Genomic DNA, 27090 nt, shown 5'->3' on the forward strand with positions numbered 1-27090 from the left:
AGGAGGTGAAGGGGGGGAGGGAGGGGAGAGGAATAAATGGGTAGTAATTCGGTAAAATAAAATAAAATAAATGAACTAGAGTCTGCTGGTGTTTCTCCGGGCCATGGATGTGCAGGATCCCGATCGTTAGAAGTTTGCGGATGGGTTGCCTGGAGATTTGGTTACAATCAGGTTCATTTTTTTTTTTTCCCCTCCTGAAACAAGTGAAGGCGATGGTTACTGCTGTCAATCTTGGCAATCAATGTGAGCGGCCATGTCGTAAGTATTCAAAGCATTTCCCGTCGTGCAACATCAGAAAGTGAGTGGCCAGGGCATTGATCTGAGGAAGGCAAAAGGAGGCAGGGCTCCCCCGCCCAGACAGCACAGGCAAGATGAGACAACACAGGGAGAGAGAGGAGGGAGAGGGGAAGGGAGGGAGAGACACAGAGAGAGAGAGAGGCTGGGAGCGAGCGGGGAGAGCAACAACTGCGGAGAAAGTGAGCACAAAACAGAAAGTGAAATCGGCGCGGGCTGCCAGCCGCATCCCCGCGCAGCTATCACCACTCACAGGGCCATTAGACACATGAAACCCTACACCGCTCCGCTCCCGCTAATGACCACTGATTGCCCGCAGTGGTGAGGAAAGGTACTAGAAAGTTACCGGGGAGGGGGTGCGAGGGCGGGGCGGGGGCCGGAAAGGGAGGAGGGGAGCGGGGGGGTCCCGGGGGAGCCGGTTCGCGGGGCCGGGCGGCGCGGGGGGGCCGTGTCACACGGGGCCGGCCCGCCCTCCGCCCGCCCTCCGCCCGCCGCGCCGCTGCGCGGGGACACCGCGGCCGAGAGTCCCGCCGGCTCACGGGCACACCACACAAATAAAAGTACAAGGGGAAAAGGAAGAAGAAAAAAGCTGCAGAAAGATGATGTGCAGGAGGAGGGAAGGGCTGGCGGCGTGGGCAGCGAGCGGGGACGACGAGAGGGAAGCACTTAGCAAGTGCTTAGTGACAGCTGATAAATGGGTCTCTGAAGAGCCCGATCCCACAGCACGGCAGGGAGGGGGAAAAATAAAGAAAAAAAAAAAAAAGTTTAAAAAAAAAGGGGGGGGGGGTGCGGGTGGGGAGATTAAATGGAAAGTATAAATTACACTAGAGATGGGAGTCCGGCTACAGGGACCCGGGGGAGAGGAAGGGAAGAGAAGGCACTCAGAGTCCAGAAACTATTTAGTGATGGATTCTGCAGAAAGGTGAAAAGTGAGTGCAGTGAAAAGGGAAAGACAGGTATGGCCGGAGAGGAAAAAGTGATTTAGGACGGACTCAAGCTGAAGTTGGGATTCTCGTGGCGACGACGAGAAATTTTAGCAACGGCAATATATAAATATCCCTCTCTCTGCCTACCAAAAGGCAACAGATAAGGACTGGAATATCAGCTTGAATACCAATTTAGGAACTCACGCTCTCTTGGAAGTGCTAATTGGGGATGGGGAGGGTGAGGGGGGGATCTGGGAGAAAGAAGGGAAAACTATAAGGAGCTGAGGAGAAAATCAACCAGTGGCAGAGTAGTGCAAACCCAAGAAAGTCTCCCTGCTGTATTTTTGCATTCCAAAGGTAAACATAAAAGAGTCTTTCAAACTGTCAGGGGCCCGCAGATCAGGTGGGCAAACAGCGCTGCAGAGCGAACGTCTCCCTCTTTTGATATTATTCACACCTAGGCTAAACTGTTGTTAAGATGGGAGTGCGGAAAGCAACCTCAAGCCCACAAAATGAGAGAGAGAGAGAGAAGTTGTTGATTCATCTCTGTATTTTTGGCACTTTCTCCCCATTTTCCAGAAGGCGCCTGGAACAGTTAGTAACAGACAAACTTTTTAATTTTAAAATAGCTTCATAACTTATAGAGGCCAAAAAGACGAGGAGAGAGCCTGATTTCGCTTTCTTTCTCTCTCAAGTAGAAATTTGCAGACTAGGTTAGACCCAGAAGCACACTCAGCCCCTCTGCGAATGAACCTGGCTTCAGCAGGACGTGATGAAAATTGAGCATTAACGCGATGGCACGGGACAGATATGACCTGGCTCTGATTCATTTTGTTAACAAGCTGTAAAACTCGACACACTGCTGGAGTCATGCACGTTGCATCCTCTGCCTTTGCTATCCGAGGTGCTATCGCCCCTCTCGAGCCGAGTTCAGGGAAAAGGAGTTGTAAGTCAGAACCTCTTGGAATAGTGGACCTGTTTTTTACAATATTTTCGGCAATTCCACTACAATAAAAGGAGTAACCAAGTCCTATTCAGCAAGTAGCAAGCACCTTGAAATAGAACTTTATAATTATCTAGTAAAGCTTTACCATCAATTACCTGCATGAGGGCACAGTAGCTAATTTCCATACATTCTTTCAATTTTAATAAAAGACACTTAAAAAGTGAAATTCAGAGATGAGGGGAAATTGTATGATTGTAAATACTGAATTTGTATTCACCTGTATTCATCTAATTCAAGGTATTCACCTTGCTGCAGTTACCCGGTGTATGGAATTAACAGCAGTAAATAGCTGCTTTCGAGATACTGCTCTGTCCTTTTTAATCTTTAATTATAAGAATTCCCGTGGTTTGTCACTAAGGCTTTCCTTGTAACACGTTTAAACCTGCTGCAAGTAAAGGAAATACCTTGACTTTTTGCACAACTAGTGTAGCTCTGGCGCGCAAAATGATTTTTTAAAAAATTAAAATGAGTTGTGTAAGAAAAGAGATGTAAATCAGAATACAAGGACGAATAGTCTGCCTCAGTCTGCAACTCTAGTAATTTGTTTCTGGAAGTTTTTTGGTGGTTTGTTTTTTTTTGTTGTGGTTTTTTTTTTTTTTTTTTTTCTTCCAAGAAACAGAAAGGTAAAAAACAACCCAAGCACTGCTCAAATGTAGCGCCTTATTAAATCCGAAGCGGGAATGGGACAAGAGATAATTAAGGCATCAGATAAATCTAACCGCCCACCTAGCTCCAAATCGGGCGAGCATCCCGCTGCACTCCCGAAATTCCAGTGCAGAGAATGACACTGTGTTGGGCAGGACACGGCAGGGATGCGGCCACGCTCCCGTGCGGAGCGCAGGGAACACTCTCCAGCTTGTTGCTTCCCCTGTGTGATCAATTAAGTTACAGATGTAACTCACAGTGCCCGAGAGCGGCAACTTCTCGGCGGCAGGAGAAGAGGATTCCTTGGGCATTGTATGCAAATGTGCGTGTGCGCGCTGCACGGGGATAATTGTGATTCCCTCTTTGTTTGCATAAGTGAACACCCGCCGTGCGGATCCGTACACACGTGCCGAGAAACACGAAAAAGCTTTCACTTGGAGTGGTACCCCACGTTTAGAAACCGCGTTCGGAATCACTGCCCTGGCTTTGGCTGCATGAAGGCTAAAGGCAGGCAGATGTTGAGGAGGGATGCTGACCTGCTGGGGCTCCCTGCACAGGGAAGGGACCGCAGGCGCTCACATCACGTCAGGGCACTTACCTGTGCACAGCTGTCATGGCATTTGGCGCCGTGTGTCACACTAAATGCCTTAAAGTAAAGCAATATTCAACAAGCGAGGCAACCTGTCTGCGTGCTAAGTTGTACGTACGGCATCTCTAACCTGAGCAGCAAACCTGCAACTCCTGGAGAGTTGGCGGAACACTCAGAAGTTTTGGATTCAAAGGGCAAAAAATTTCACTTTAAAAGTCGTTCACCACTTCTAAACTGCCCTCTCGCCCCAGTTAATGCCGGACAATTAAGAAGCATGTTTATAAATTCCCTCTGCCGACACTGTCCGACAATAAAGGCTTCTTATAGGCTTGCTAAAGATGTTCAGAGAAACTTTTGCGAAATAATCAACAGCATCTGAGAGAAAGCTAAGGAAAAAGAAGTTAAAGCCTGATAATCAGATTGGGAAAAGTTTTGTTAGACTAGATAGAAGTAAATTACTGCACGTTTCTTCAAAAGCAAACCCATCAGCTGATACAAGTACCCCTAGAACAAGAACCTCTGGCGAACTCCTCCAAAACTAGGGGACGTTTGCATTTTGTAACACTCAAAGCTAAAGATCTGCCTGAAAACAAAAACTCTGAATTCCTTACAGCGTCATCTGCCAACAAAATGTATTGTCTTGGCAGAAAGAGGATCAAGGAGATTTTAATTTCATTTTAAACTGTGCATCATCTTGATAGTGAAGGAAAAAGCCGCAGCAACAATCTCCCCGCTCCACGCCCCCGCCGTTAAAAAAAAAAAAAAAAAAAAAAAAAAAAAAAAAAAAAAAAAAAGGGGGGGGGGGAAGAGAGAACTGGAAAAACCACATAAACTTTTACAAAGAAAATAAAAGCAAGTTCGACATGAAAACCCCTTCCTGTCTCGGAAAGTTCATTTTAAAGGTCCCCTCTGTAAATCTAAAGTGCAAACACCAGGCTAAGGTAGTGAGTGGCTGGAATTTGCATGCTGATAAGAGAAGGCTGTTGTACTTACAGTGACAGAGGGCAGGCTGCGGAAGAAAAGCTGTTTGTGTTAGCCTGAGAGTCACCCAGGGCTGCAATGAGAGGAGAAGAGAGGAGTGGGAGTGCCAAGCTGGATACACCTTCACCGCATCTCATCACATCTGCCAGCCTCTCTCTCCCTCTCTCTTTCATTTCCACATTCCCTTTGTTCCTGAAAAAAAATCTACACGTCACATCAGTCCCCAGATGCAGTCTACACCAAAGAAAAAAAAAATGAATAATTCAATCAAACTGTGCATAGTCTCTAAGGCAATAAATCTATTGCACTTAAAGAAACGAAGGGTAATTACCGCTATAGAATTAGAATAAGGCCAGAGCGCGCAGGGATCCCAGGGTCTGTAAACTCCACGGTCAAATAAAGTTTCATTTATTTAATCCTTTGACAACCCCAATGTAAACTAAAGGGGAGGATCAGAACTTATTCCAGTTGGGTTTGAGAATGCTTGAAGTGAATGTTATAAAAGGAGAGCGCCCGTGGTCTGTGACAAACACAATGCAGGGGAGTAGAAGTGTTTCACTGCATCACCTCCAGGGTCCGTTCCCCCCTCCCTAATGAAGAGCAGACCACACTCCCACTTCCACCGGCTCCTGCTGCTCGCTGCAAGTGCAGCGGGGATCGCTGGCAGCCAGCAGCCGCCTTACCTGCTCCCGAGCGCCAGCACAGCCTGACAAAAACTCAGGGGAGCCGGCAATTTTGTTCCACGCTCTGGCGGAGGGAAGCCTCGGGGGATTTGCACCGGCAAGGATTGCCCCGGAACGGTGCCCCTGACGCGCGGCTGTGCGCGGGGCTGAGGCGGGGGACTGCCCGCCGGGGGCGGGGGGAGCCCGGCGGGAGCGGAGCCCGGCGGGGCGGGCGCGGCGGCGCTGCCGGAGCGCGGTGACGGACCGGCCGGGGCGGGAGGCGGCAGCCGCGCTGCTCCCGCTCCTGCCTGGCAGGCTGCTCCCTCGGCTCGGAGGTAAGAGACTCTACACGGTATTTGTCTCCCCACGGGTACCCCGGGTGCCAGGGGCGCGCTGCTGTGCTGACGAGGGCGGCGGCTCGGGGCCGTGGCTCAGCTCCCCGTGCCCGAACCGAGCCGGAACTTAACACCGGCATCTGCTGCTTTACACTCTATATCACGCTCTTTACAAACTTCTCCTGGGGGGCTGGGGGAGGAGTGAGACGGGGAGGAGGAGGGGGAAACTAACCCCAGGTGAGACCGCGCTCTTCTGATGCCGCAGACCCTCGCTCCGATGCCGCCGGGCTCTGCGCCGACCGGGGAGGCAGAAACACCTTCGGCCGGCGCGGAGCATCGCGCACCTCCCGTCCCTGCGCCGCTGCAGCAGCGGTTTGATTTCCCCGAGACATTACCGGGACTGCTATTCCAGCGGCGGCGGAGCGGAGCGCGCTCCCGGCCGCCCGGCCGGGGCTGTCCGTGTGCTTACCGCGCCACCGTGAGGCGGCCGCGGGGCCCGCACCGAGCGCGCCGCGCTCCCGGGGACCCCGGCAGGGCGGGCCGGGCTCGGGGCTCCGCCGCGGGCAGCGCGCAGGGGTCCGGGACAGTGCACGCCGCTGCCTCCCGCCCGCTCTCACGGGCCGGAGAAAGACGGGGAGAATTTATAGAGAATTGAGGGAGATGGGAATACACAAAGCGAAAGCACCACACCGCTGTTTCCCTTAACCCCCTGCCCCGAGACTTTCTCCCTCCTTCGCCCGTCTCGCCGTCGCCGGGCGCTCCCCAGAGGATTGGGGTGAGTAGGGCAGAGCGCATCCCGGCCCGCTCCTCCCGCCGGCACCGCTCCTTGTAGATCCCGTGCGAACCCCCTGCTGGAAGGCAGTGTCCGCTCGTAGCGTGTGCCAGGGAGCGCTGCTGGCTCCTCTGCCCATCCTCTTTCCGCCTCCTTCCCCGGCCAAAATCAGGCCAGTTGCACTGCCCAGGCTTTCCTAGAAGATTTTCCTTCTCAAGTCTTTTAGCTGATTTCAAGTTTGAGGCTGGGGTTTTGGTTATATTTTGGTGTTTGGTTATATTTATATTAATGGAAAGGGAATTAAAAAAAAAAAAGGAAGACTAGGCTGTCACCACCAATGGACAGCACCTGGGGTGACACTGCTAAAAGTTGTGGACAAGGCTCAGCACGGTGACTTTCTTAGGCATGCTCCAGGCACACAAAAGCTATGGAAATGGATTTACTGTAGCAGACAGATTTTTTTTTTTATATAGGGCCACAGCACATCACTCACCTCTCACAAAAACCTTTAACCCAGAAGGGAGTTCCTCTCAGGAGGCTTTTAGCAGCTGGTGGAAAGCATCCCAGCTACTGGAAAGCATCCATCATGTCAGGGAATCCTGGCACCCAGAAAAACACTGACTGCCCTGGCAAGGTTGAAGTCTCTTAACTCCTACCTACTAGTTGCACTGGCAGAGTAAGCTCCACACATGAACCATGAGAACTCTAATAAAAAACTCCAAAAAATGGCAGTTAGATTCAGCTGTGATTGGGAATCACCTTAAGACTGAATACCTGATGCTTTTCATGCATACAGTAAAAGTAGAAAAACATTAGAGTGACTGGAAGGTGCAAATATTTCCATTGAAATGCATCTGCTGCTCCTAATCTGGGAATTTCACCTAACAACTGGATTTGCCTGTCATCTGAATAAATTTTCAACTCCCATCTCTGTACAACAGGATGACCATAAAACACCGCTGACATACAAAAAACGCAGCTCAAGATTAACAGTGATTTAAAATGTGCTTTCCCTGAAGCAGCCCAAAGCCATGCCAGAGATGTTTAAAGCAATCATCACACTCATCCTAAGGCATCTCTTCCTTGAGCGTGCTCCTGTGTAGCCTCACATATTATACCAATTTTCCCAGCTTCAGCTGGGAGTAGCAGAGCTTGTTGTGGGAATGAGGGGGGACAGGAGGATCTGTGTCAGATAGAGCTATACTCACAAGCACATTTGAGGGGCTGGGAGGGGACTCGTGCTACAGGATGCCCCTACAGCCCACAGCAGCTCTATTTTATATTCCAGCCCAGAGTAAGCTCCAGGTCAGTGGTGTAAACATGAAAGCTGCTGAGGATCTTCCCCTAGAATCTCAGTGACAGAAAAGGCTTTGCTAAAACGTGATGACTGCAAAGCCCTATCAGCACACCACGGTGCTTTTATTTTCTCACTGGCAATGTCCCATTCTGACAGCACATGCCGGAATTCAACAGAGCATGTATAGGCTTTCTATTGTACCACCGTAATTATTTCATCAGGTTATTTTTGTTTCATGCACCCCCCTCAAATAAAAAATAACCCCACCAGCAAAGTACAATTTTCAAAGACCCCGACTGAACTACTATGCTACAAACATATACTGAGTAAAAAAAATCCAAACAAACAAACAAAAATACCCAAATAAAACAAAACAAAAAAAAAAAAAAATCAAAAAACAACCCTGAAGGTTAGAATAAATAAACAAAGTTGTCTTTGACCTGGAGAGTGGCCCACACTGCAAATAAATGCATTACCACTTAACCACACGCACATGCCACATTTACAGAAATAAAAGGAATCCCCATGATAGGGCAATGATTTCATATTTTATATTACTACCACTGTGCACTTATAAATTGCATTGGTTTCAAGATGTTCTTTTGGATTTGTGACAGTATGGCCTAATCTTGTAGGCTCGTGTCACTGCCAGCTTTTCCATCCAGAAGCTCAAGTCCTGTGCATGTGAAGTACATGCTTCTTACAAAGAGACTCAAAATGATGATGTTGAAAAGGATTAGCAGTTTAGAAAATACCAAGACAAGAGGTTAAAATGTCTACAAAGATATTTTGGGGTACGGAGTCGTTTCAAGCTGTCCAATTTTATTTGGAGCTTCTAAATATCATGGCATATCCCACGCCATGTCCTCCCTCCATGTCGGGCGCTTCACATTTTCTTACCCAAATACGCAGTAGTAACTTCTGGTAACTAAGTTGACTAAGAAGCAAATCACTGTATAAATCTTCCAAAACATGTTTAAATATAGCTTAGTAAACCGGGAATGTTGGGCAGAAACTGCTGAAAGCATTCATACTGGTAAAACTGAAATGTGACATGATCTCAACGTATTCGAACATTCAATTATATGAAACGTTTTTCCAGTGTAATATCAGATTTAAGACTGAAGTGAAGTAAATGTGATTTGACTGGTTTGGAATCTTCCTAAGACAAATGACTGAATGTTCAAGGTGTTTTATTTCCTATTTGGATCAGTGATCAATAAGCCTTATACATGAGAATCAAGCATTTTGAATCGAAAACACACTTTTTTAATAAGTGCAAGTTAGACTGAATAAAATTACTATGTTTGGAGAGCAAATCTCACTATTTTTTTAAATCATTGCAATCTATATAATTATGAAGTAACTTGAATAAGGCATCTTACATTGGTCCTAAATTTTTTACTCAAGTAAAACCGTCATTGATTCCAACGTGAGTGTTGCCTGAGTAATAGAGTTCCCTGTCAAACTGTTAAAATCAGCTAACTTCTAAAAGCCTGTAGATTGATGAAATAACATGATTATACTAAAGGTATGTATTTAATATGGAAAAAAAAAAAACAAGTTACCAGGCAAAGCCTTTTCACTTTTCACATTTACAATAAAATAAGGCAGTAATATAAGTAAATATTTTGGGGGGGTTTATAACTCTGTGCCTGGTCATGAAGACACTTAAGCTTGTGTTTTTATTTATGTAAGTCATGCCAGTGAAGCAGTGCTCTCATGTCACAAGCATTTGAGGTTTAGCATCTAGGACAATAGAAACAGCAATAAACTGGCTTTAAACATTCCACTAGCAAAACAAGATTGTTTTTTGCCGTGGATTGCACTGTAAGAGTTACTTTGGAATGTCGTGTTTAAAAGTTTCTGAGTGATGGTATACATTCTCTTTGTTTTGAGTGAACAAGCCTTTCATCAACATAATGTAGCAGAGTTAGATTTTAAAAAGGTTCTCATAGGAAGCCAGAATTCCTTCACAAAAAACCAACATCAGACAAATGAAAAATACAGACATACACCTTTTTCTGTTTTTTTTTTTTAATGAAGTATTAAAAGCTTAATTCTAATAAGAATATTAGGTAAATAAATGTTAGCTCTACTGAGTGCTATTAGCATAGTTGAAATAGTAGTTTATAAATTTTTGAGAGCATCAGCATCATGATATGGTTGTCATAGAAACTGCAACAATATGTCATTTCAATTAATTTTACATGCAGTGATGCTGAGGTCTGTGTTACAATTCTTTTAGGAAGTTCTAGAAGTAAATATTGAATAGCAGGAATAAAAGCATTAATAGATAATGGTACCCTTAAATTATTATTTAATTAACAAAACAGGGAGAAATTTAAATTATTCTAAAATAATGACCATGCTGGAGGAATCAGTTACACTGACTTAGACTTCAAAACATCAAAATTAAAAGACGAAAGCTACGGAAACATTCAAACTCTAACTGAAAAAAAGTATCTTTTCCCAAATGAAGCAGATTTGAAAAAAAAGTTAAAAAAATTATTCCTGTCCATGAAATATAAAACATGAAATGGTTTTAAATCATCAATGTTCCTTTTGTGTGTGCAAGAAGCAAAAAGTCAAACGTTACAAATCCAGGACCATAATACAAGATTTTAAAAAAAGCTTGAAAGGTAGAAAACATAACATGAATAGATTTATTTTTCCTGTATAATGCAGCTACTGTGTGTTATGAATGCTACCTTAAGTAAATCATTGCCAGACATACTCAACTGACATTAATGACTTGATTATTAGAACAGAAAAGCTAACCGAAATAAAGGCAGTGTTTCTAAAAAATAATTATATTGTAGCAGTGTGAATGTTTTATTTATTATTTTTTAGGTTATGTATGAACATATACCTCTGTTTTCTTATTGCACATGTATGATACAATACCTGATCTGATAGCTTATATATGAAAGAAAATACTGAGCAGATTGTAATGAGAAAAAAAATTAGATTTTCAACACATTTTATACTGCAATCAATAATTCCACAGTATATTTTGCTTAAATTTACTGAGTTACCACACAGACTAGAATGTGCAAGACCTTTCAAACTGAGATGTAAAATGACCTGTTTGTAAGTAAATAAAAGCTATCGCTATTACAAAAAAAAATTTAAAAAGGGAAAAAAAAAAGAAAATAAACCCCCCAACCTATGGAAGCTATCTGCAGTGAGAAAGGAGAAGCATCTAGAGCTCTCCTTTCTGATAGGATTAAGGAATGCTACAAAAGAAGCATTTAAATCTCCAGTTTTCCCTGACAATTAACAATGAAAAGCAGATGTTTACAAAGCTATTTTACATGCTCGTTTATAAGATGCTAAAAGATGGTTTGTGGATGGTAAGAAGCAAGAGCTGGATAACTGCTTGTCTGGTGTATATTTAAAAGCATTTTCATTGGCTCAGTTATTGTTAATAATGAAAGAAACACTTTGTGCTGTATAGCTGTGACTATAGAAAACTGCCGTCGTAAAGTCCTCAACAAACTCTTAAGATGCAATTTACAAAGATAATAATAACACAGAATTATTTCACTTCTCTGAATGCTACACATTTGCATACCAGGACTGTGTACAATATACTCATAATGCACATTCATAACAACAAGGACTTCTTAACATTGCAACAGCACAAGATCTGTGCATTAAAAATCTACAGATCCAAGTTTTCCTTTTTGGTGGGAAACCATTTGTATAAACCAGATGCTCTGCATCTACTCACAGAAAGCTCACGTTCAGCTCTACACCTTTATTGAATGGGATCATACCAAGAAAATTACAAAACATTGTAAGGTAGCAGCAATAATAACTGGCCATGTTTCTCCCTCATGGAGAAACATGGCCAATTAAGTTTTCACACAAATTTGAGCAGAAGTCTGGTCTATAACTGTGAGTCAGGAGATGTGGGTTCTATTCCTGGCTGTGCTACAAACCTACAGAGTGTTTCTGAACAAGTCACTTACACCAAGTCACTCGAGTAGAAAAAATGCTAAGAATGCCTGCCTCGAGCTCAATTTAGACAGATCCATATCTGCTTCTATGGATGCGTGCGAATGTGGGCATAAGTCTCCAAAAACCTGGGGCCTACCCTTTTCGGGCTTTGCATCTTATCCTATTTCTCTTCCTGGAGGGAACCTGTTGGGGGACTTAATTCACGAAAGACTCCTCTCACACAGCAATTACATTTATGCATAACAATATTCCCATTAAAAGCCCCAGCCCTGCTTGTTTCACACTCGCATTTCACTTCACACATTTGTAGGAGTCTCATTTACTCTAATAGAATTATTCACTCTGTATAATTCTGGGTGTCTAAACTTCTGCAGTATCAGGAGCCAAGTTAATAGAATAGATAATGTGTAGAAATACTCATAGTTAGTAATGAGCTTCAGTCTTCACACTTAAAATCCTGCATCAAATTTGATAGGAGGATTTTTAGGTATTGTTATTACAGTGTCCTGGTACAAGTAAGATGACTTGACATTAAAATTTATTGAAATCTTAGCATATGTACATTTTCAAAAAAACAAAGCATTTTCACTCTCTTTGCTAAGTGAAAATAATTCCAAAATCTGCAGTCCTAATCATAAAAGCCACCCATAAATCCCCTGTGTGTTGCCACCATCCAATTTGCTTTTTAGTTTCTGCCTCAGCCACTGAATAAATTCTAATTTTTTTCATGCTTATGTTATTCGTACTACTTTTCTAGTTGTGAATGAATATATTACACTAAAGTACAAAATTATTTAATTCATGTTAGCTGGCTAGATTTCATTTCCTCGATGGACTCTTCCACAACTCAGATTTGCCATCTCCAGGACACTCTCTTGGACTGAAATTGTGCTACATGCATAATGATATGCAAAGTAGGTCAAGTTTTCAATGTGCAGCTACAGCCATCCTTAGCTTCACCCAAATGGATACTGCTCACATGGTGAAAACTAAACATGCATAGAAATGTTTACAGAATTGGGCTGAAAGTAGCAAACAGTCTTCCTGCCTTAGATGGATTTTTACCATAACACAAATTATTTACACAGAAATCTAACAGCAAGGGATAATTGAAAATATTTTGTCTACCTTTCAACAAAACACCATGAGGAAAATACCTTCTCAGCAGCTGTTATTGGTAGGACAGAAGGGGACTAAACAAGGAAACAGCTTCTCCCTGAGTTGGTATCAGCCTGCACTGGTGCTGCACAATTGCCAAGTACCAAACCGGCTAATAAAGTACAGCTCACAACTGCTCACTTTTTCTACATTCCCCAGCCCAGAAACACAAAAGGTATCCTCCCTTCTCCCTCCCCTCCTTCCCACAGAAATGATACTCCTGGCTGAGTCCTTGACTGCTGGCCTGCCACAACTACAGAGGAGGGGACACAATTTGCCTCTGTCTCAGTATTTTGCCATTATTTTAATTTGATGGTATTTTAATTATACAGAGTGGTTAGACTCCTCAGACTGCCATCTGAAATGCTGGTGACTAAGGGTTCTGTTCTGAGAAGGTTCTTTCCTTCTTTTTTTTTTCTTTTTTTTTCTTTTTTTTTCTTTTTTTTTTCTTTTTTTTTCTTTTAAAAAAATTTTCTTCTTCTCTGGTTTGAACATTTCTTTCAATTAGCTTTCTCATTTAAGCCATAGAAAGGTTAGCATTATAGGGTTGGGGTTTCTTTTAAATTAACTTAGGAAATGTTTATGGTGTTCTTCAAAGGAGCCCATGTTCCTGGAAGTTAGAATTAAAAGGAAAAACATGTTAAGCAAAAAAAGAGCACTTTAGAATCAATATGGTCACACACCCCCCAGATCTCCAATTCAAATAGTCAGCAAGCGATCATTCCTTTAGTATGGCAATTTTCCACTTAAGCACTGAAACCTCAACCTCGATTGTAAAGCAGTATTCAGGGGGCCATAGCTTCTGTCTGCTTTTCTTGTTCTTTCTACAACCTAGAGTTGCAAAGGAAATTTGTCATGTTATGTTTTTTCAATGTACAAAAGCAGGGAGAGCTGAGTGAGAAATCAGCAATGTGTTGGATTTGAATGCACACTTTTATCACAGCCACATGATGAACCTTTTCTAGAACATTCTCCACAGTCATGTTCAGCACAGGAGCAATTCCTGAAAAACAACACTAAATTCTCTGACACACTTCCTAAGGTTCTGGGTCAAAGGAAGAGAAACAGGGATTTGTCAAGGTCTATTTAATGAGTCTGAGAAAGGAAAACATTCAAATCTGTGGTTTAAATGTAGTACACTATACCAAATCCTTTTTTTTTTTTAATTTGAAAAAACTCATCCCTCTCCTATACAGTATTTGGCACACTTGTTTTCCAAGAGTGAGATTCAAACTTTTCAAAGCCCTTACATAACGAACTTGCTTCTTTTTGCTCAAAAAATTAATGAATGATACAAATCCTTTGATTTAGAGAGAAGCTTTATTTTGTGGAGGATATTAAGAGATTTTACTGTTGATATTTCCACATTAATATACATTATTTATCTCCACAGGGTGGCGAAAAAGAGAAAATTGCAAAGACTTACTGGGTGGCAGGAAGTGGGATTCACTATAATCAACAGCAGCAGGGGACTCTTTGAGGTTGCGTTGCAAGATATATTCAAGATTTTAGCAGAAAGAAAATAATTGCATTTAATATTGTGCTGGTGGGAAATAACATATGTTCAATCTTTTCCAGCTTTTACACTTACATTTAGATTTAGACTCTTGCCCTTTCGATGCAGAGATACTACTCCTTAAAATCTGGATTTATTTTTTTTAATTCTTATTTTTAACAACACTTATGCAGAGAATGTCCTGTTATTAGCCAGCTAGATTTCTATGCCACTTGCAAATTTTACTTCAAAAATTTACTAAGGTTTCATGAACATACTCAATGGACTAAATAACTAGTTCTATGTTCAATAAGCAAGTTATTGCCAAAACACAGTAAAGTTTCCAGCATTATTTTATTTTAGATTTTTTTTAATGTAAAACCCAAAGATTATATATTTTCCCTGATGTTCACTTAAAATTTCTTTCTGGTTCAAATCACTACATTTCTTAGAAATTCAGAATTTCTTAAAAATGGATGTAGCTCTTTTTGTGTAAAGAGTAACTAGTAAGTTGATGAAATATTTTCAGTTAGCTAATACAAAAAAGCTGACAGTCATATAAAGGTTTTCCACACTTAAAGGGATTAAAAATTTGTGTATATGATAATTGAGCTTCAATCTTAGTTTATAGCTCATAAAAGTTCAGGAAATTAAAAAAGTAGCTGTCTAGTATAAGCTAATTGTGCAGAATTCCTTTATAATCAAATACATACATACATACAGAGAGGTATCACCATAGCACATTTCAATATTGCCTGGTTTGCCCATGAAGTAGAAGAGAAACTGGCACTGCAGAAGTCTGTCCCTTTCTCCCACCTTAAAAAAGGCCTAGAAACAATTAATTTAGGCTAGATACTGGTATTTTAGAGACTAAGGCAAGTGAGACGAATTCCAACTTGCATAAAAGTTGCAGCTCTTGTCTAGTCTTACTGTTTACCTTTAGTCATTCCCCACTTTGTGCTACTCCAGAATGCGTATTTGGGGCAGATCATCATCTGTGCAAAAGGCTAAAGGAACAGTCATCATTTAGGCCAATAGGATCAGCCCATTCCTTCCTTGTGAATTTAGTTGCACACTTCAGGGAATCATATTAAATTATTTTTCAATGAAAATCTGTTAAGGTTGTTAATTTTTTTTTTCATAACACTATTGCCTTATTGATTGTCTCTGTAAATACATGTATACATGTGTAAGAACACATAATGGATTTCTGGAATATGAAAGATGCCAGACCTGGACTTTATATTGACAGGGGCTTACAGGTGGCTACCAAAAGACTTAAACTGGGCATTGTGAGTGGGAAGAGGAGGTGGGGAAGAACAATCCTCGATTCAAGAACAGTCTTCTTAAAAAGTCATGTCAAGGCTAAACAGGCTGGTTCATTGGTAAAATATAATAAATATATACACATATACTTTGCAAGCTGCAATTCCATGGTTACTTTACATGGCCTAATGACTGACATGTACTTTTTCTACTTTTTTACTTAAAAAAAAAATATTTATTTTTCTTGCTCCCTCACTGCCAGCAGTAACATGATGTGGCTCCATGCTCTGTCAGCTGAAGCAACTGCTGTGGTTTTGGGGGGCAGGGAGAAGGGTTCCGTTGTCATTTGGAAAAGTGCAGCCACACAAAAAGTAGTGCTGGCCCCATAGGGAACAGCAGCAGGGAATGGCCAGAGAAAAGGTGGAACTGCAGCCTGCAGGTGGGATCCGATGGCACCTTAAACCTACAAAGAATTAGGGTGGTCAGAGCCTCATCTACCAACCAAGGCTTTCTATTCTTTCCCTTGCCTCAGCACTAACACCCACGTACGTGTGCAGGAGCCAGCCCAGGGAAGCTGCTCGTCTGTAAGCTAACCCCACAAATGTGAATAGGAAAAAAAAAAAGACAACGAAACAAAAAAACTTTTCAGCCAGATCTGCTCCAAGGAGCAATTCACAGAAGGATCAGACAAGAACCAGTGCCAGCTCAGCGCAGAAGGTGGAAACACAGCGCCAGAGCCAGCAGAGGAGAGGACAAGGCAGCCCAAACTTAGATCAACTCCAGCTGTGATGGACCCAGAGCCGGAGCCAGCCTGACCGCTTAGAAGCTTCCTAAAACCTCTGCACTTTCTCTAAAAACACTGAGACAGAATGAGTAAGTATACGTAAGTAATAGTAAGGAGTTTAAATTACCATAATACCAGAGAAATAAAATCAGGATTGTTACTTAAACACTGAATGGGTCAAGAAGCAAGAAAAAGCCCTCATGGTCCTAAAGATATCTAGCAGAGTTTCTATAGAATGTAACAGGCCAGGAAAATCCATCCCGAGTTACACAGATCACACTTATGAGTAAATTTCTCCTTTCTAAGCCTTCATTGTGTAGATGAGCAGATCAGGTAGAGGCCGTTTTTGAAGGATTGAAAAAGGCTGAAACCAACAAGAGTAGGAGCTAACATTTGGAAATTAATCATGTGGAAGACAGCACATTTTTTCTCTGCAAATATCTAAATTCTGCCATTCCACACCCTTAAAATATGAATGTTTTCTTACTTTCTAAAAACTTACTTATATGTAAGTTTTTAGAACAAACAGATTTATCTGGCTAACATTTGTATTAAGGCAATTACACACACATGAAGAAGTGTTGGAAAACTGAATTTAAAGGAAAGGAGAAAAATACTTTGGAGATATGAAGTCCAGAACAAGAAGATTTCTAATATTACATTCAGACTGTAAATCAAACAGACAAAGTCTAATATGTTGACTACATAATGTAACAGCAGCAAGAAAAAAAAGTCTCTGTAAAAGATCAGTTTGGAAATTGCAGACAAAAGCTGCAGGGAATATACAAAGGATTGGTGTGCTAATTCCTGAAAGAGAATAGGCTATCTGGAAGTGCACAAAAAAGCAGATATTAGTTAGTAGGTTTAGCTTTCCCTTTGAAGACTGTACTAATTGGAGGGAAGATAAAATTTGTCACTGATTTTAGGGAAAACACTAAAAAAATTCAGAAAGTTTATATTGACCATATACTTGCCAAAAAGGCCAAGAAATAAGAATTTTAGCAGAGAACAAGGTGACACATGGACTGTTCCCAGATGTATATGGACTAGCAGGCAAGTCTTTGAATGTAACTAGGATAAATCAGTATTTACAGATATTTTTGTATTCCCACTTCCTGTCTTCTGCTGATAATTTAGGAAATTAGTGTAAATTATTTTCAGACACAAAAAGAGATGTCCGAAAGTAAAGTAGTTTGGTCAAGGTATGTTAAAGGTTAACATAAACACATTCTGGAGGACAGCAGTGCAGAGCAGTATGGAAAGAGTGTAAAGGAGATCTAAAGGGGAAAATGCAGCAAATCAGAGGAATTCAAAGAAGAGAAAAGCAGTCAAAAGTAATTCACATGCAATCACACACTTTCAGATTTGGAGAATTATTGGATGACAGATTTCTAGAAATAAATGCTTCTCAGAAATACAAGTTTCATGTGTGATGTCCTCTGGTCCAATGTACAGTCATTGAGGAGAGGGAAGGTAAGGAACTTGATTTTTAACGTTTTGTTTACTGGCCTGCCATGGCTGAGATAGTAAAAGCAAAGTTTGATTAATCCAGTTTGGATGTGTACTGATTTGTTGTTGTTGTTAGCAGCATGGATCTGCTGTTCTTTCTGTGTCCTTGAGCAAGCAGGAAGAAACCTGGGAAGGGAGAAATGCATGGCATGCGGAAGAATAGGATGGCATCCCTAAGGCTGGGAAGACGTAACATGGGCTTTTATGATACAGCTACAAAAATACCTGTAAATGCCATGTCTTCCTGCTCAGCTTTGTTTGTACACATTTGGTATATCCAGTCCTCGAAACTGGATTTTTGTTTGTCAAGCAGATCAAGTTGGTTGAACTCAAACTGCCTGTAGGATCACAGCTCAAGGATTCAACCACCCTTAGTTAGATTCAACGTCAGATTCATCAGATTCAACATTTTTCCTTAGGGAATTTGTCAGAAACAAGACATTTTTAATTGTCATCAAAACAAACAAACAAAACCCCAAAACAACAAAACAAAAATAATTAAGCAGAAGTGTCTTCTTAACAGTAGACATATGAATAAAAATATAAGGACAACAGAATGTCTTTCCCATGAGTTTAACCTAGAAACCACAACTCTTGTCTAAGCCAGTCTCCACAGAGTGGAGTGCCCAGATTTTGACCAATATTCTGTTTAATCAGTATGTGTAGATATACAACTGTGTACCTTTAGGGCAGCCTGGAACTGCTGTCGTCAGAGCAGACGATGCAGGCAATGCTTGGCAATTATCCCACACTGTGTGCCACAGGGTTGCTCAATCCAGCACTCTTCCTCACAGTCCTGTGAGGAACAAACAAATTATGATATAAACATAGGAAACTTTACAATAATACAATGATGAACTAAGCACCTTAATTTACTAGAGCACATAATAGTATTCCAAATGAGTTACACATTTCTTATCTTGAAAGGTTATTACAAGTGGGCAGAAATCACTGGTCTCCTTTTGTAGTGAGTTCATGATATCAAATGTCCTCTTTATTGAATGTTGGTCACCAGGAAAATTCATGGGTAATCAGTGATCTTTTAAAATCTGCTGGATTGTCACTCATCACCTGTAATACCTTAAGAAATATGTCCTTGCCTGATTAGATGTTTTGGTACCATAAAAAGGAAGTAATTAACCCCCTCCAAAACACAGGGAATTTCAGATCTGCAAATGCATATCAGTACAGCAAATATAAATTGCCTTATTTTATTAACTGCCTTATTTTATTATTATAAAAGCTTTAAAGTGGTTAAGCAACATACCAGGACCCTAGAAACTGAAGCTGTCTCTTTTTTTTAACAGACTGAAGCCATCTCAACTCACCCAAAATCTTAGCTCTCCTGTGGAAAGAGAGACAAAAGGTTAAATCCTTAGAGAACAAACAGAAATCCAAAGAAATTCCTCCATTCTAAATTGTCAGCAGGGTTACAAACCAACTAATTACAATGCAAGAATATGAACTGAGCTGTTTATAGGACAGTGTGCAAATTTAAAATTGCTCTACACTGAATCACTGTTCTGGACTAGAACCCCTTTTCCTGCACAACTATTAAAAGTACCTGTAAGTTTACTTGCACTCTGCATGTTTATCAGGAATTACAGATGTGAACATTTGAAATTAAGAATTCTTAATTAAATTATAAATAGTTACATAGTGTATTTCTTACAATTTTAAGTTATTTTAAATATACAGTACTTACTTGTTTACCCATTGAAAAGTTGTACTTTAAAATGGAAACAGTTATGGTTCCAATCTGCTACTCATAACATACGAAAATAACAGATATATATAATTCTAGTAGGCACTGTAATTTATTATTTTAGCCTTTACCAAGAAAAACATTTTCAAGCTTTTTTTTGACCAGAAGTTTATGAACTAAAGTTGAAAAGGTGGTTCTATAAGCCAAGTAAACAATTTCACTATCAATGACCTTCTCCCTTGCTTCCAAGTATCTGTAGCATACAGAGACTTCATTAAAGCAGATTGCAAAAAAGAAAAAAAAATTGTGTAACGATATTTGCCTTTCATGTTGCAGCTTTAATTTACTTCAGTATGTTATCACACACTTCCAAATAAGTAACTTTTGATTTAGAATTCCCTACTTTTTTTTCACCACCACCAAAACTTTAAAAATAATTGTTCTTTTAATATGGTAAATATTAATTTTATTGATAAAAAAATAATTATATTGTTATCCAAGAACAATAAAGCCACCATCAAAGATAAAAATAGTTATAGTCTGCATGTTAATTTCTTTGCATACGTAAATAACTGTTATTTCTGTTCAATTGCTCAACAGTCAGAATTCATTTTTATCAGCCCAATAAAATAAATTCAGTCACTTTTAGCTGTGATACAAAATGACCAAAAGGCAAGAGAAACAGAAGATGTGAGGAAAGAATGTAATGTCTAAATAAAGGTGTAGAATGTGGGGAAAAGAGAAGCCATTACATCACACACACATACATTTGCACTCCTACAGATATATACATTTATAGATATAGATGTATATTTTTATGCATGAAGACATGGGAAGACAAATACATACATAGAAGATACACATTGATTATTTTATTTCCTGAAGAAATCCAAACAATTGGAAAAAACAGAAAACCACCTTGCTTGATGGTACTCTACCTGTTAATGAGCTGCTAATTAAGACTTAGCAAAATACATGGTCATAAATTTTACTATAGACTTTTTTCCCAAGGAAAACCTTTGTCCAGCAGATTTACAATCATACAAATGAAATACTTTTTGTTATATCTGAACAATAGATGAATCTTTTTGTGTAAGTGTCTTAACATTTACAATCAGAAAGCTAAAACAATTCACAGCTTTCTAACAGAAGTGAAATTAGTGCCTATTATAAGAGAAGCTAAAAGGAACCAGCACAACAACAACAGCAGCAACAACAAGAACAAATTGGGTTTCTTCATGGTCTTTCTACACATCTCTTCCTATACCAGCCTGTGCAATGCTCTCTTTCATTGGCTGTTTCTCTAATCCTAATCCTTGCCTCCATGACAGGAGACATGAGTTTTGTGGCAGTCAAAGCCATCAGTAGTACAAGATGTATGCTCAGACAAGTCAAAACACCCATGGAAATAGGGAAATCAAAGCCCACTCCAAGATCCAGCACCACCTTTCAACAGGACTTCAAAGCTCCCCTGCTCACCTCAGTGTTGTAATCTTTGACCAGCACTTCTGTTCCACTTCAAACACACACAGGTATCACCATTACAGTCACCAAGCTGCTGCTGAGGCCACAAAGTGATAGTTTGAAATAAAGGCAATACTGTTTAGCAGAGATGCTAAACCAGAAAAATGATGTATTCTGCTGAGCTCCACAGAGATGTACTAGCACCATGAAAACCCTGAAAGAATTTTGCACCTACTAAAATTCAGAGCAATCTTCCAACAAAAGGTAAGATTTATTTTAGGTGTAACCCATCCTTTTTCTTCTGCTCTATTTCTGCAAGAATACTTGCCCATTATTTTACGTTAACTATCATCAAATTATACGTTTTGTTGTTTTGTCCAGCAAGATTTTGCCATTCTTATTGCTTCCTGAGGACACCAGCCAGAACCATAAAGAGCTCCAAATAAGTTCCCCTTACACAGCCTTGGACATGGTAAAAACTTACCTGCTAAAGTCTGATCACACATGAATTGTGTTCAAACTGTGTCAGTCCTTAAAACAGAAAGCTTTCATTTACCCTGACAGAAACATGAGGAAATATAGATTTAAAACTTTATTAAAAAAGAAAAGATTCATCACTTAAACAGAGACTTAAATGTTGTATTTCACAGTGGCAGTCAAGGAAAACACTCTGAATGCTCATTTAAAGCAGAAAGTAAATATGAAATATGTACATAAAATATAATGCATAGACTTGTCAAACAGAAGGAATATTATAACAGCAGATCCAGGGCTGTTCCTTTTTTTGCTTTCACTAGTCCACAGTTCTCCTGATTTGCATTAACAAGACTGCTGCCACTGGTAAGTCTTTTTGCATTTGACATGAAAATTAACAGAAGACTAATTTTAGGAATATTATAAATGTCTTTCTAGAAGTACATCACTTTTTTTTTTCAATATGCAAAACATTTTCCTCCTGAATACCAAGGAGAAAATAGACATTTATTATCTAAGTTCCTCTTCAAAAGTATAGCTCCTCCACATTTCTGTTTTAGGACAGCTGACCATCAATAGAGAACAGAGGGCTGAAATTGTTAAAGTAATTGACAAGACATTGTGCAGACTGCCAAAGGTTTTCTGGAATGGGTGTCTCCTAAATCAAATGTTACAGCATTTCCCTGAGTTTATAATATGTGTGATATAGTCCAATGATTTGATCATTAGAGTAATTTTCCTTCTCTTCTGATTTCAAGTTCCTTTTTTTTTTTTTTTTGGTACACATTGATGTCTATTCCCTTTCTTTTAATGCAGAATATATATTAAGAGCTGTCCACGAAACATTTTATGGTAAGAGATTATACAATCAACACTGTTTTAAATGTCCCAGAAGTTACACAGCTCACAAAGCACCCAAATAAATGCATAATTGTAGTGAAGCATTTTGCACTTTTAACACTGTCCACAGCAAACCAAAGTGGTTTGAACAATTGAAAATGCAGAGAGCAACCTATATTGGTCCATTTCAAAGACAATCACTTAAGCAGCCTGTCTTCCCTGTGGTTTCCAGGCTCACTAAGCAGAGATTCCTGAAAGACATCATTTTTTTGGATGAGCAGCATTGCCCATTATGAAATGTTTTTCAAATCCCAACACTTAGTGGAGCCATATTGTACCTTTAAATGTAACTACAGGCACCTTTCAAAAATACTAAAGCACATCTTGTATTAGCCCACTGAGTGCTGCCAATAAATCATTGCTGTGTCTACACGTGCTATACCTACAGAGAAACAGAAATACAGAACAAAGACTTGATTTACTCCACACACAAAAACCACAACTGCAAGAAAAACTCTGACTTCTCAAGTTCCTATGCCTTAACCACTTGACCAACATAGACACCCACACACACTCCTTAGTAACTATTTCCTAAGAAATAAACGTAGCATAGTTGCAAAACTGTAGCATAGATAGATGGAAATAATTCTTCAGTTGCTTGTACTTGCAGATATAAACAGTACACAGCTCATAATCCACCTGCAGTTTTCAGAAGGTTTTGATGTCAGTGCTGTTCAAACACATCCTCTAAAATGTTGAGTCTATAATCCCACAATATGTGTCAGATAAAGGATTTCTTATTGATTTGAGGTCGGGGTTTCAGTATAATGAAACTCATGCAAACTTAAGGCTTTTTATGTTGTTTCTTTTCTTTTGTCTGGCTACTCCCTTTCCACTTTTAAACATGCAATCTGTGATCCACGAGACTTAGGAAAAAATCCAAAGCTGTTTTCCTTGTAATTCAGTACATCCAGATAAAACCATGCTAGAAGGTTATTATTGATACCTTGTTTGCTCACACTATACTCACAATCTATTATATGTAATCCCTGGATATTCTGAAGAATCATTGCTAGAATTAAAGAACCTTTGTTTGAACTTAAAGTTTTGGTGAGTGAAAGGCATCTGCTAATAGAAGACAAGCTTGGAAAAAAAAACTGCAGAAAACTGTATTTCCTTACTACTTTTGCGAACCAGACACAAAAACAGCATCCAATCTCAACAAATTGGTTCAGGTGCCTAAGGTTAATATTCACAGTGTTTTCCTGGGACATATCTTGCCCTCCTTAACACATCCAGTGTTGCATCATTAACTCATTAAGTTTATTTAAAAACCCATCTCCCTGTTTGCGTGATAGGCTGCAGCTAACAGCCTGTTTTGTAAACTGAGCAAGTTTATTCTTGGTCTGTGTTCATGCAATGCTGAAGATTTGTCTACATACAAAAGTTATGCCTAATTACACTGATTTAATTTAATCAGCTCAAGCCCTGTACTGTGATGAGATCACAAGGTTGCTTTCTACATGTGAAGTTCCTCATTGGGGACGATGGACACGACCCTTCTACACTACTAAAGTTGCATCCACATGCTGGCTACACCTGCACAATTACTTAAATAAAACATAACATGCAAAGCAAAAGCCTTTACACGGCTCTAGAACCTGTGTTTCAAACCTGAGACACATCTGGGAGTACACGGCCCTCAGAAATTTTGGTAAGAGATTTTACCAGGAATAAAAATACTCCTTTTTTTTGGTATGTGTTATTTGAGAGCTGATGCAAAGTTTCACATGTAATAGCCAGTTTCTGGTCTGAGTTCTGGCAGAATCAACTTCCTGAGCTTCTGTGGCATCCCAATAGTTGAGAAGGTGCTGCAGTTTTCACTGTGAATAATCCCTAACTATGGATGCTTTTAAATAGCATTCAGGATGCATTTTCATTTGTTGCTTAGTAAACTGAAAAACTGAAGTTGCAAAGTCACCTGAGCCAACATAACCTAGTAAATATTTGAAATTTTAAAAAGTGATGAAAGTATTTCAGAATCTTTTTCAACTTAGGATGAGATTCTTTTCAGTAGATTGCAAAATGAAATGGCTCTTTGTTCCATGGTAGCACAGAACTATAAAATAATGTGAAACATTCATAATCTTAAATTTTATTAGTGGAAATACTTAATAAGAAACTTAATCATTGATGACATTGCTATTTTTATAATTGAGCACTAGGAACTGAGGAAAAATAACATTTAAATATTACAAAGCCCTAGAATATGTAACTTTAATAACGGAATTTCAACAGATATGTTTTAATAAACAGATTGTTCTGTAAGCAGTGGAAATGTTCATAGTGTGGCTACCATGTGACTTGTGCTGCAAAGCAATCCTCTACTTCAATAGTATAAAAACACTATTAACTCCATGGATATGATAACAGAAACATTTTAAATGCTAGCAGACTGTAAAAGCAGTATGTTATAAGCTCTTGGATTACTGGGGACAAGGTTATGGAGCACCCTATACGAATTTTCAGTGCTCAATAAATAACATCATTTGCATGTGGAAATTTTTAGGTATAATATTCTTCCCTCACAACATTCCTGTAGATTCATAGAGACAAAGCCACAACAAAAAGTAAGAGTTTTATATACATATACATATATATGCAAATCACAGACTGCTTGAAAAAGACTATGTGCTGTTACTCATGTATTATATAAAGATTATAGATGCATATTCCCTTATGAATTGAATATCTTATGAAATTCAGTGTAAGATAATGAAAAAACAGATGGAGTGTTTAGGCTTCTCACTCAAATTACTGTTATTGACCATAAAGCAAAAATAGTCTGAAATGGCCAAGCCAGTCTACAACAGGCACAGCTTTTTTAGCTGGATAGATGAAAGATACACACGGCCCAAAAACTTCCATGTTATAAATCACTCCAGAAATAGTGATGGATTTATAGCTCCCTCTCAATAGTGCAGACAAGCACTACTCTGATCCAAACCCCTGGGATCAGGCAGGTGGCCGGATACACCCTCACTCTAGACCGCTTGGATCCACCCAAGCATCAGCACTAGATGTTATTAGCAAGGCATAAAGCATTTGGAACTGCAGCATATTTTCATTGTTCATATTTGAAATGTTGGTTTAAATATTTGGTGACTATCTGAAGTTTTATTGAGGAACATTTGTTGGTTATTAAATCACTCCCTCACTCTGTTGCTCTGTAGAACAACACTGAACTCTCTTGAAGGCTTGGGTGGCCCAACAGTCTGTGGCTGCTCTCGGACTTCCCTTCCTAGATATATTTACCTTACTCCTACCATTTCATATGGAATTATTTGTTGGTTTCAGTGCCATTCCTTCCTCTGAGGCTGCACTTTTATCTCACTGAATTTTTATCTTTTAGATTCTTTTCGCCTCTTCATATATTCTCTCAATACAGAAATTGAAGAAATTATTCTAAATGTACCTTCCTATGCTTCCATCTCTTTGTGATTAGCAGGCACATTCTGAAAAGCACAGCGATAGATTCCTTTGTATAGTGATTTCTCTGCAGATCTCACAAATAAGCAACAAAAAAAATCTCAGCTAATATGGAATTTCAGCTTAGATGGTCACAAATTAACCAGAGAAGGGTGTATGTTCATTTAAACAAATTAGTCACATTTTCCATTTTTGGTCTATAGCACAAGAAATTAGATAGTTAATTTTAAATGCAAAACTTTGTACAGCGTGCAAATCATGTCTGTATGTCAAAGTAAAATAACAAACCTAATGAGGAATGTTAAAAAAGCAAGACCCATTAGTTTAAAGATACATGGAAGCAGCCAAAGATGACAAACATGCATAAAATTCAAAACATGATGGAAAAAGGAACAGGCACTGAACCACATAAATCAGTGTTTTGAATTCTATTTCTCTGTGGGTATAATTGTACCTTAGTTTCTTATAATGATTTATTGAGGTAAATAGTCTGTATGGTTTAACAGCTACAGCTTCAAAGTGTCAGGCACAGACTCTCCTTTATTCATGAGGCAGCTGAGTATTGGGATGTGAATCAGCTTCTGTATTCTGGGACTTGGCAAAGTTTGTTTTTAAGGTCCTTATAAAGGATTCATGTTGATGCAGCTATTCAAATGTGAAAAACACTGTGCTGTAATGGATGAAATAGAAAAGCTTTACAGTAATTCTGGGGGAAAAAAAGTAAAAAAACTGAAATAAACCATTCAGAATTACCTTCAGGAAAAGAAAGGAACATCCCAGAGTTAATTTTAATACATTATATTATTAGTGGGAACACAGAAAAAAGCTAATTTCTTGATGAAGCGCAAAAGCATGATGGGATTCCAGAATTTACTTTTAAGTTAAAACAAAATAAAGTGCAAGAAATTGTAGAAGTTTAAGCTGTGACATTCGCATTTTGGGTTGATTGCCAAACCACACGTTCTATTGCTCTCAGACCAGGATAAACCAACCATTAACTAATCAAAAGAATCATTAGCCATGAAAGCTGTGATGGCATTTTAACAGTTCTTAATCTATTAATAAGAAAGAATAATTTGCAAAATATATTCCCTCTTCTGTTTACATTCACAGGGCCATTCTTAGCAGAAATTATATGTAGGCTCCCATGGTGCAGAAACCCTATGAAAGCCATGAAAATTCACTAAGCTTCCTTACGTCCCGTGCCAAGATATTCAGCAGGAACTTTGGTCGTTGCCAAGAAACACGTGTGCCTCAGATACAGAAGCTGTGCGTGTACCGGTATTTCAACATTCCTGGAGAGAAATGTGACCCCTTGATGCATACACTGGTTTGCTGGCATGCTCACATTCCTCCCCATCTGTCAGAGTGGCATGCTGCCTTCTCACAAGGTGGGATGCCAGTTCTGGAGCACAGGTGCCAACCAAATATAG

At 39.8% G+C, this 27090-nt stretch overlaps 1 long non-coding RNA gene across 1 annotated transcript; it reads left to right on the forward strand.

The window, feature by feature from the left end:
• Positions 1-3: 3 nt before the first annotated feature.
• Positions 4-11182, forward strand: LOC134551023 (uncharacterized). The gene is made up of 3 exons (XR_010080498.1): positions 4-625; positions 3248-5438; positions 5704-11182. It is a non-coding gene; the product is annotated as an uncharacterized LOC134551023 (long non-coding RNA).
• Positions 11183-27090: the final 15908 nt, after the last annotated feature.

The sequence above is a fragment of the Prinia subflava genome, chromosome 5 (assembly GCF_021018805.1).
Source record: "Prinia subflava isolate CZ2003 ecotype Zambia chromosome 5, Cam_Psub_1.2, whole genome shotgun sequence".
Taxonomy (NCBI): Eukaryota; Metazoa; Chordata; class Aves; order Passeriformes; family Cisticolidae; genus Prinia; species Prinia subflava.